General features: G+C 38.1%; 1 protein-coding gene and 1 pseudogene across 1 annotated transcript in view; both read left to right on the top strand.

Moving 5' to 3' along the window:
• Acap2 (ArfGAP with coiled-coil, ankyrin repeat and PH domains 2) overlaps window positions 1-9558 on the top strand; it is a 156052-nt gene that overhangs the window by 29270 nt on the left and 117224 nt on the right. The gene's annotated exons all lie outside the window — the stretch shown is intronic.
• On the top strand, window positions 2975-3097 carry LOC115068613 (annotated as a pseudogene).

The following is a 9558-nucleotide window of genomic DNA, read 5'->3' as shown; positions in this document are numbered from 1 at the left end:
TATATATATAGTGTGTGTGTGTGAGAGAGAGAGACCTTTTAAAAAACTATATAGTAGAGAGAGAGAGAGAGACCTTTTAAAAAACTATATAGTAGAGAGAGAAAGAGAGAGAGAGACCTTTTAAAAAAACTATATAGTAGGGAGACACTGTCTCAAAAAGACCAAAAAAACCCTATATAGGATGAAGAAAAATAACTTGAGTAATGAATAAAACTATATTTTGGAGTAATTGCCATTTAATATAGATAAAATTGTTGTCGGAGAGAAACAGTAAGAAAAACAATAGGAGGAGCAGGAACATTCCCTTCTTGCCCTCCCTCTGCTAGTGCTAATCAGCTTTCAAGGGTCTTAATCACAGGAAAACCATTGGCACAGTAAGATCTAGTAAGGTCTAGTATTCTCAACAAAGTTTACAGGTATTTATTTTGATCCTGAGTCTCTGAAAGGGTAACCAAATGCCTAAAAAAGTTTTGAAAAGTAGCATAGTTGCCTCTTTTGTCCACAAATTAACATCTCAACATAAAAATCTTTCCAGATGGTTCATCACTGAATAAATTTTCATATTATAATTTATTCCAGATTTAGTGAATTCTTCTTAAACAAGGTTACATTTTTGTCATATGATAGCTTTTTAAAAAAATTTCTGGGAAACCATACATGTTGATTTGTAAGACAAACTTAGTGTTTTGAGGTTTGGTAGGCAGTCTTTTTCTTAAGATTGGAAGTATGTCAGAAGGACTCTGGGAGGAACAGGATTTATTTTCCTTTTGTTTTTGTCCACAGTTCTCTCACCCTGAGTTGATGACTGTGTAACAGTCTACTGTGCATTTGCAAATGCTTGCTGTGTTCCTTGGGTAATTTAGCTTGTGGAATAGAGTTAGAGGCAGGTATATTTTCTGACCTATCCCTGTGTGCCTTTTCCAGTTCCTGATATTTAGGTCTGATTAGGCAGACAGAATGACAATTAATGAAATCGTTTAAAAAAAAGATCTTTGAGTATGTGTATATATAAAATAAAGTTAGTAACTTTCCTGCATGCTGTAAGCAGAAAAATTTCAGGAAGAAATCCCATTTAAACAAAAGATGGCAAATAACTAGAAATGACATTGACATAAGGGGCATTATAAAACAACTGTAAAACTGGATTTGTTGCCAAAAGGGTATGACTGTGGAATCATAACTAACACACGAAGACTGTCCACTAAGAAAGTGTAAATCCTTCCTAGATTAACTTATAATAAATGCAATTCCAATGTTCTGAAGTTTATATGAAAGAATGATTCTGTGAAGGCAAGAAAGCCCCCCCCCCCCCCCACATAATAGCAATGAGTATAGTGCCCCAAACCAGATTTTAAAATGTTATCTTTAAGGTGCAAAGATAGATAGAAGAACAGAGGAAAATGTTAACAATATAGAATAGACCAAAATGCATATAAACTTAGAGAATGATGAAGATCAAATCAAAAGGAAAAGGATTGTTTTTTGGTATTATGAGAGACAACTAACTGTTTGGGTGGGAAGCATGCATTTTTTTCCAGAATTGGTTGTAGATGGCATAATGATTTGGGTGTTAAGATTGAACCTGTGAATGCCCTGTGGGAAAATGTATGTTAGAATGCTTGTTTAGCTGGAATCAGGATAGTCTTTTTACCAAAGACAGATCCTTGAAATGGATTTGACTGTATCAAAGTATTACCCCTCCCTCAGCAAATGAACTGTGGGGAGATATTTGGAATATGTTTAAAGGTATTTTAAACTCTATATATTAAAAGTGTTTTTAAAAATGTCTTATAATTCCAGTTAAATGAATACCCAGGAAAGGCCAATCTACCAAGACAGAAAGATTAATGGTTGCCTAGGACTGTGGGCAGAGGAAGAGGGAATGGGAAGAGATTATTAATGTAGATGGGTGTCTTTTTAGGGTTATGAAAATACTCTAAAATTCAATGGTGATGGGAGAACAGCTCCATGAATATACTAAAAAGTTTTGAATTGTATACTTTAAGTGGGTTTGGTATTTGAATTATATCTCAGTGAAGCATTTCAGTTTTTTAATTGTAAAAAACCCCTCAGTTGAAGATAGGATAATATCATAAATAGGTAATTGAAACAAAGAAAAATGTGGATGATTAGTTAAATATTTCACCATTTGGTTTTTGGATTAAGTAAACAAATGAAAATTAAGTCAACATTAAGATACCATTATTTAAAATCTTTCATTGACACGCATTAACAAGCTGTGTGTGCACATCTGTTTCAGCTGATAATCTCAGCTACTCAGGAGTGAGAAGTGGAGGATTGAAGGTTTTAAGCTAGCCTGAGCAATACAGTGAGACTCGGCCTCAAAATAAAGCAGAACAGGGCCCTGGATTTAGGTCATTGGAGGATAAAACATTTGACTAGCATGCATGAGGCTCTGGGTTCGCTCACCATCACTGAGCTAAAAAAAAACAATCCTGAATGTCAAAAGTTTTAATATCCAGAAGGTAAAGAGGTAGTGTGTAGTGTTCTCATGTAGTTGATGGAAGTGTGAATTGATTCATCCTCACTAGAGCGGCTGGAAGGTGAACAGTGTGTTACTGTGTACAAAAACCTTAAAATATTAGCACTCACAAAACATCTATTTCTGTCATTCCAATACAAAATTTTACCCCAGGCTGTTTTCACTTAGGTCTTTTGAAAGTATCTCCAAGTTATTATTCAGTATCTCAATTTCTGTAGCCCTGTATATCACATTTAAGGATTGTTTCTCCCTATAAAATACCTTATGGGAATTGAAATTGTTTTCTGGACTTTTTTGTTGTTGTTATGTTTGTTTCTGAGAGTCAAGTCTAGAACCTTGCAAACGCTGGGCAAAGTACTCTGCCATTGAACTGTATCACCAGCCTGGGGCTTCTTTATCCCTTTGTTAGTTAAGAAATTATTTGAAATAGTTTTGAAGATGTATTTTAGGCAAGCTGAACAACCACCCAAAACAGGTTGAATGCAGCTGCTATTGCTAAGAGCAAATGTAATATCTTTTCTTATTAGTTTACTATCTGATATGTCCTCAGAGGACAATATTTTAAATGGATTTTTGGTATAAATGAAAATTTCTAAAACTGCAACTCTTGCTTTTAAAAGGAAATTTAGCCTGTCAATCTGCTAATTTAGTGATGAACAGGATTCAGCCCCTGCCCTCCTGGAGTATGTCATCTAGGAAGAATTATAAAAAGGAATTTAAAACTGCATTAAAGTGGTACAATTGTAAAAATCTTGGGGACTGTGGGAGCAGCAGAGACTTCTTATTGTAAGGACTATTTGGCCTATAAAGGACAACTGAAAATTACCAAGGTGAAGAGTTTAAGAAAAGTGCTTCTCCTGGGAATGGCAAGTTCAAAGATCCAAATGTTGGAGAGAGTGTGGAGTGGGAGGTTGGGGGTGCACTAATGACCAGATCATGGGCTTTGGGGTCACTTTCAAGACTGTAACCTAAAGAGAGTGTCGAACATTAAGATATGTTAAATAGTAGTTGATAGTTGCTTTCTTTTTTCTTTTCTTCTTTTTTTCCCCCCTCATTTTCCTATTTTAGAGATAGTCTTACTGTATAGCCCAGGCTAGCCTTGAACTCATGATCATTCCTACCTCAGCCTTCTTTGTGCTGGGATTATAGGTGTAATCATATTTGTGCTTGTTAAAGAACGTGTTGATTGGGGCTGACAAAATGGCTCAGCAGATAAATGCACCTGATTTCTGGAATCCACATGCTGGAAGGACAGTTGTTCTCTGTGTGCTGTCCTCTGTGTGTGCTGTTATATGTGCACATGCACATGCACACAACTAAATAAATGTAAAAAATATTCTGAAAGAACATGTTGAGGGGTTGGAGAGATGGCTCAGCGGTTAAGAGCACTGGCTCATGGCCATGGTATACGGTTTCCTGTGCATATTTGTGAACATGTGTGAGAGCTAGGGAGTGGTATGGCCAAATTGCTTTCTTTCTACAGGGGGTATATCAACACACGCCTCCTACCAGCTATGTAAGAGACTGTATGCGTTTCATAATGTCTTACACTGTGTGGCTATGCTTTAACTTTTGCTAACAGATGTGATAGGTATAGTGTGGTGTTTTGTGTTACTTAAATTTGTGTTTCCTAACTGATAGCATGATTAAGCATCTTTTTATGTGAACTATTCATTTACATGCTGTCTTCTGTAAGTTGCTCATTTGGTGTTTTTGCCCTGTCTTTCTATTGGTCTGTTTACTCTTTTCTTTTTGATTTATTAGAAGTATTTTACAAGCACTGCAATACTTTGTTAATGAAAAATTTTCTTAATCTGTCTCACTTTTTATTGTTTTTTAACCTTATGAGTTTACCTTTTTAGAGTTAAAATTTTAAAAATTTTGCTGCTTCATGAAAACCTTATAATTTTTCCATATATATTATTTTTCTAAATAATTTCTGTACCTCTTATGTACAGAAATATCAAATGGTACTGAATCGTTATACATTTGAAAATATTTTAAAATTATAAATGCTGATGACATAGACATCAGCAAATGGTTTATCTGCTTACGCCTTACACTTGTAAACAGAATTTACCTTTGAAGACTGAAGGCAGCATTTACTTTTTTATTTAAAATGAACTTAATTTTTTAGACTACTTTTGGGTTCACTGCAAAAACAAGCCAAAAGTAGAGATATGCCCTCTGCCCTGACAAACACACAGCTTCCCTATCAACATTCTGCACTGAGGCACATTTGTTAGAATCAATGAGCACAACGGTATCACCCAAAGTCCATAGTTCATATTGGGGTTCACTCTTAAAATTTGCATAAGTTTGTAATGTTATGTGTCTACCATTAGAGAATCATATAGTTTTACTAGTATAAAAAATTCCTTTTATGCCTCTGTTTCATCTCCCTCTTGCCCAAACCTCTGACAACCATGATCATTTTACTATTACTATGTCCATAATTTTTCTTTTTGAAAGAAATGTTATATAGGATTTACAGTATGCAACCTTTTTTTTTTTGGTCTTTTTGAGACAGGGTCTCCCTGTAGTTCCAGTGTCCTGGAACTCACTATGTAGACCAGGCTGGCCTTGAACTCACAGAGATCCGCCTGCCTCTGCCTCCCAAAAGCGTGCACCACCATGCCACCTTTTAAGAGTGACTACTTTCACTTACTAAAATGTACCAGAAGTTTCTTCATGTCTTTGTTTATGGTGGATTGGAGACTGAATTTAGGGCCTTGCACATGCTAGGCAAGTACCCTGAACTATATCCTTGGCCCTTTAAAATTTTTTATTATTTATTTATTTATTTATTTTTATTTTATGTGTATGAGTGGTTTGCCTGCATGTATGTAGGTGCACCATGTGCATGAAGTGTTCAAAGAGGCAAGAGGAAGGTGTTGGATCAACTCGAACTGGAGTTACTGATGGTTGTTAGGCACCATGTGGGTACTGGGAACTGAACCTGGGTGCTCTTAACTGCTGAACCATCTCTCCAGCCCGTCTTAGCACTTTGTTTTGTATTTTGACACAGTCTCACTAAGCTGCTGAGGCTGGCCTTGAACTCACTCTGTAGGCCAAGCAAGATTTGAAATTGTGTTCCTCATACATTAGCCTCCTAATTAGGTGAGATTACAGGACTGTGCTGTCAGACCTGGTTCTCTTCACGGTTTGGTAGTTCATTTCTTTTAGTGTGAATCATAGCCCGCTGACTAGGTATTCCAGGCTTTTTCCATTCTTCTAGTAAAAGATATCACAGCTGCTTCACTGTTCGGCACTTTGAGCAAAGCTGCCAGAGCATTCATGTGTAGCTTTTTATTGCATGGATGAAAGTCCCTAAGTCCAAGGAGTATGTTTGTTGGACTGCATGATATGAGTATGTTTAGTTTTCTAAGAAACTGCTAATCTCTTCCAAATGACTGTATCCTTTTGTCTTCCCACCTGTCCTGAGTGAGTGTTCCTGTTGCCCCATGTCCTGCCAGCTTCTAGTGTTGCAGGTTCTGATTCAGATTAGTCTAACAAGTGTGCAACAAACCTCATAGGTGTTTAATAACAGCAATGCTGGTGTTTTTTCGTAAGTGCCGCTGTCATGTGTTTTATCTTCAGTGAGGTGCCTGTTCTGGTCTTTTGCTCATTTTAAAATTAGAGTTATTTTCTTATTGAATTTTGATTTTTTTATATTTTGGTTAGCAGTTCTTTATTAATATATATTTTTTTTTTTTTTTTTTTTTTGCTGCATTTAGGTATTTATTACATATGGCCTTGGGCATGCCGAGCAAGTGTTCTATCACTGAGCTATATCCCCAGATCAAACAGTCCGTCATTAAATAAGTGTTTTGTAAATATTTTTTTTCTCACATTGTGGCTTCCTGTTCTCCTAAGAAACATTTACCTTTAAAAAATATTTTATTTATTACTTTTATTTTACATAAATGAATTTATTGTCTGCATGTGTGTAAGTGCACCTGTGCAATGCCTCCAGCAGTCAGAAGAAGGAATCGGATCCTTTGGAACTGGAGTTATGGATGGTTGTTAGCCACCATGTGGGTGCTGGGAATTGAACCCAGGTCCTCTGCAAGAGCAGTCGGTGCTCTTAACTGCTGAGCCATCTCTCCAGCCCAGAAATATTTACTTTTAAATGACTGGAAGACACATTTATTTGTGACATAGTTTTCTAATGAATATTCTGGTATCAAGAATTCTGAAATCGAGAGAGTGCCGGGTTCTGGCCTCCCTCTGGCCTCCAACTACCAGAGGGCTTGAGAATCCAGGGGACAGCCTGACAGCCCCCGGATCCTGCCTCCACATGGTGGTGAGCTTCTCCTAATTGCACCATACCATCCCCATGCCTGGGATTTTGTGAGGCCCCTCCCAAGACCCCAGGGCAGATCTGGCTTTGGTAGGCTAGGGCTGAGGTCCTAGCAGACAGCCTGAGAGGGTGGGTTCAGACCTTCATTGAGGTAGCTGCTCCAAGCTCAGTAGACCACCAGCAAGTGCCTGGTTCTGGCCTCCGTCTGGCCTCCAAATACCAGAGGGCCTGAGAACCCAGGGGACAGCCTGACCGCCCCCAGATCCTGCCTCCACTTGGTGGTGAGCTTTCCCTAATTGTTTCATACCATCCCCCTACCTGGGATTTTGTGAGGACCCTCCCAAGGCCCCAGGGCAGATCTGGCTTTGGTAGGCTAAGGCTGGGATCTCAGCAGACTGCCAGAGAGTGTTGAGTTCTGGCCCCCCTCTGGCCTCCCTCTGGCATAGGGTTGACAACCCACAGGACTGCCTGAGAGACCCTGGATCCTGCCTCCACATGGTGAAGGAAGCCTGAGTGTATCTGACTGGAACCTGAATTGGGCTTCTGTGGGCACCCCTGAATAGCTTATCTGAAGCCATCAGTTCCCTCCAAAATAAACCTGAGAGAACCTGAACCCTGTGTCAACCAGTTTTATATAACCAATAAAGAAAGGATCTAGGCACCTGGATAATACAAACAGAAGCATACTTCAACTTAATTCTCATATCAGGATCATAAACAACAAAAGAAATTCACATGCCAAAACCACAATGAAAGAATAATAAAATGGAAAGCCAAAAAACTATGTCCCCTGCAAAGCCCACCGATCCTGTAGAAGAGTTCTATAAGGAGAATCCCCTAGAGATAACCCAGGACACTGAATTCAAAGGTCATAAACATGATCAAGGAATTCAGTGAATTTAAAGAACACACGAACAAACAAATCAAACAGCTAAAAGAAGATAGGGATAAACTTCTGAATGAATTTACAAAAGAGATAAAAATATTGAAGAAAACTCAGGCAGAAATGAAGAAGAAAGTGCAAAACTCAATAAGTCAACTTGAAACAACAGGGGAAAGCCTCACCTCTAGAATGAATGAAATGGAAAACAGAGTATCAGCACTGGAGGATGAAGTTGAAGAACTGGACCACTCAAGAAAAGAGTATGGAAAATTTAAAGAAACACAGGAATGGAATATGCAAGAGATGTGGGACACAATGAAATGACCAAATCTACAGATCATAGGAATAGAGGAAGGAGCAGAATTTCAGGTTAATGGTGTTGACCAGATCTTAAACAGGATTGTAGAAGAGAATTTCCCGAAATTAAGGAAAGAAATCCTCATGCAAATACAGGAAGCATATAGAACACCAAATAGACAGGATCAGAAAAGAAACCTCCTACCACATATCATAGTAAAAACACTAAATGTGCAGACTAAAAAGAGAATACTGAAAGCAGCAAAAGAAAAACAAGTCACATACAAAGGAAAGCCCATCAGAATAGCAGCTGACTCATCAATGCAAACTATGAAAGCCAGAAGAGCCTGGACCAAGGTATTTCCAGTTTTATATGACAATAGATGCCAGCTCAGAATACTGTACTCAGCAAAAATGTCTATTACAGTTGAGGGGGAAAGAAAACTCTTCCATGACATGAAAAGCCTGAAAGAATACATATCCATGAAACCAGCCTTTCAAAGAATACTTGAAGCAGCACAAAGAGAGGAGAAAGGAACAACAATAACCCAGAGGCAATGAAAGACAATAAAGGTATAACTGAGGAAACACACAATCAGACAGAGAACACAAACAGCAATCAAAATGACAGCAACTAATATACATCTTTCAATAACAACCTTAAATATCAATGGACTGAACTCCCCAGTCAAAAGACACAGGCTAAGTGAATGGATTAAGAAACAAAATCCACCTCTTTGCTGTCTGCAAGAAACCCACCTCACCTTCAAGGACAGGCACTACCTTAAGGTAAAAGGATGGAAAAGAATATTCCAAGTAAATGGCACTTGCCTGCAAGAACCCATCTCACCTTCAAGGACAGGCACTACCTTAAGGAGAAAGGATGGAAAGGAATATTCCAAGCAAATGACACTAAGAAACAAGCAGGGGTTGTAATTCTAATATCTGACAAAAGAGACTTAAAGTAAAACTAATCAGAAGAGATAAGGAGGGTCACTTCATTCTGATCAAAGGAACAGTTAACCAAGACGATATTACAGTCCTTAACACATATGCATCAAATTCTGCTGCACCCAAATTCATAAAAACAACACTGCAGGACTTTAAGACATAGATTCACCCCAACTCAGTAACAGTAGGGAACTTCAGAAACACCAAAGAATACACTTTCTACTCAGCACCTCATGGAACTTTTTCAAAAATTGACCACGTACTGGGCCACAAAACAAACCTCAACAAAAATATTGAAATAATTCCATGCGTTCTATTGGACCACAAAGCAATAAAGCTCAAAATCAACACTGCATGAAGCCCTAGTCACTACACGAACTCGTGGCGATTGAACAATACACTCCTAAACAATGAGTGGGTCAAAGGAGAAATTAAGAAAGAAATAAAAGAATTCCTGGAATTCAACAAAAAGGACAATACAACACAACACAACCAGCAGTCTAAGAGGGAAATTTATAGTTTTAAGTGCCTACATTAAAAAATTGGAAAGTGCCCAAATAAATGACCTAACACTGCAACTCAAGGCACTGGTAAGGCAAGAACAAATGAAACCCAAACCCA

This window comes from Nannospalax galili, unplaced genomic scaffold (assembly GCF_000622305.1).
Source record: "Nannospalax galili isolate Female #2095 unplaced genomic scaffold, S.galili_v1.0 scaffold2049, whole genome shotgun sequence".
NCBI classification, from domain to species: Eukaryota; Metazoa; Chordata; class Mammalia; order Rodentia; family Spalacidae; genus Nannospalax; species Nannospalax galili.
The sequence above is the reverse complement of the archived record's forward strand: the minus strand, read 5'-3'. Positions and strand labels throughout refer to the sequence as shown.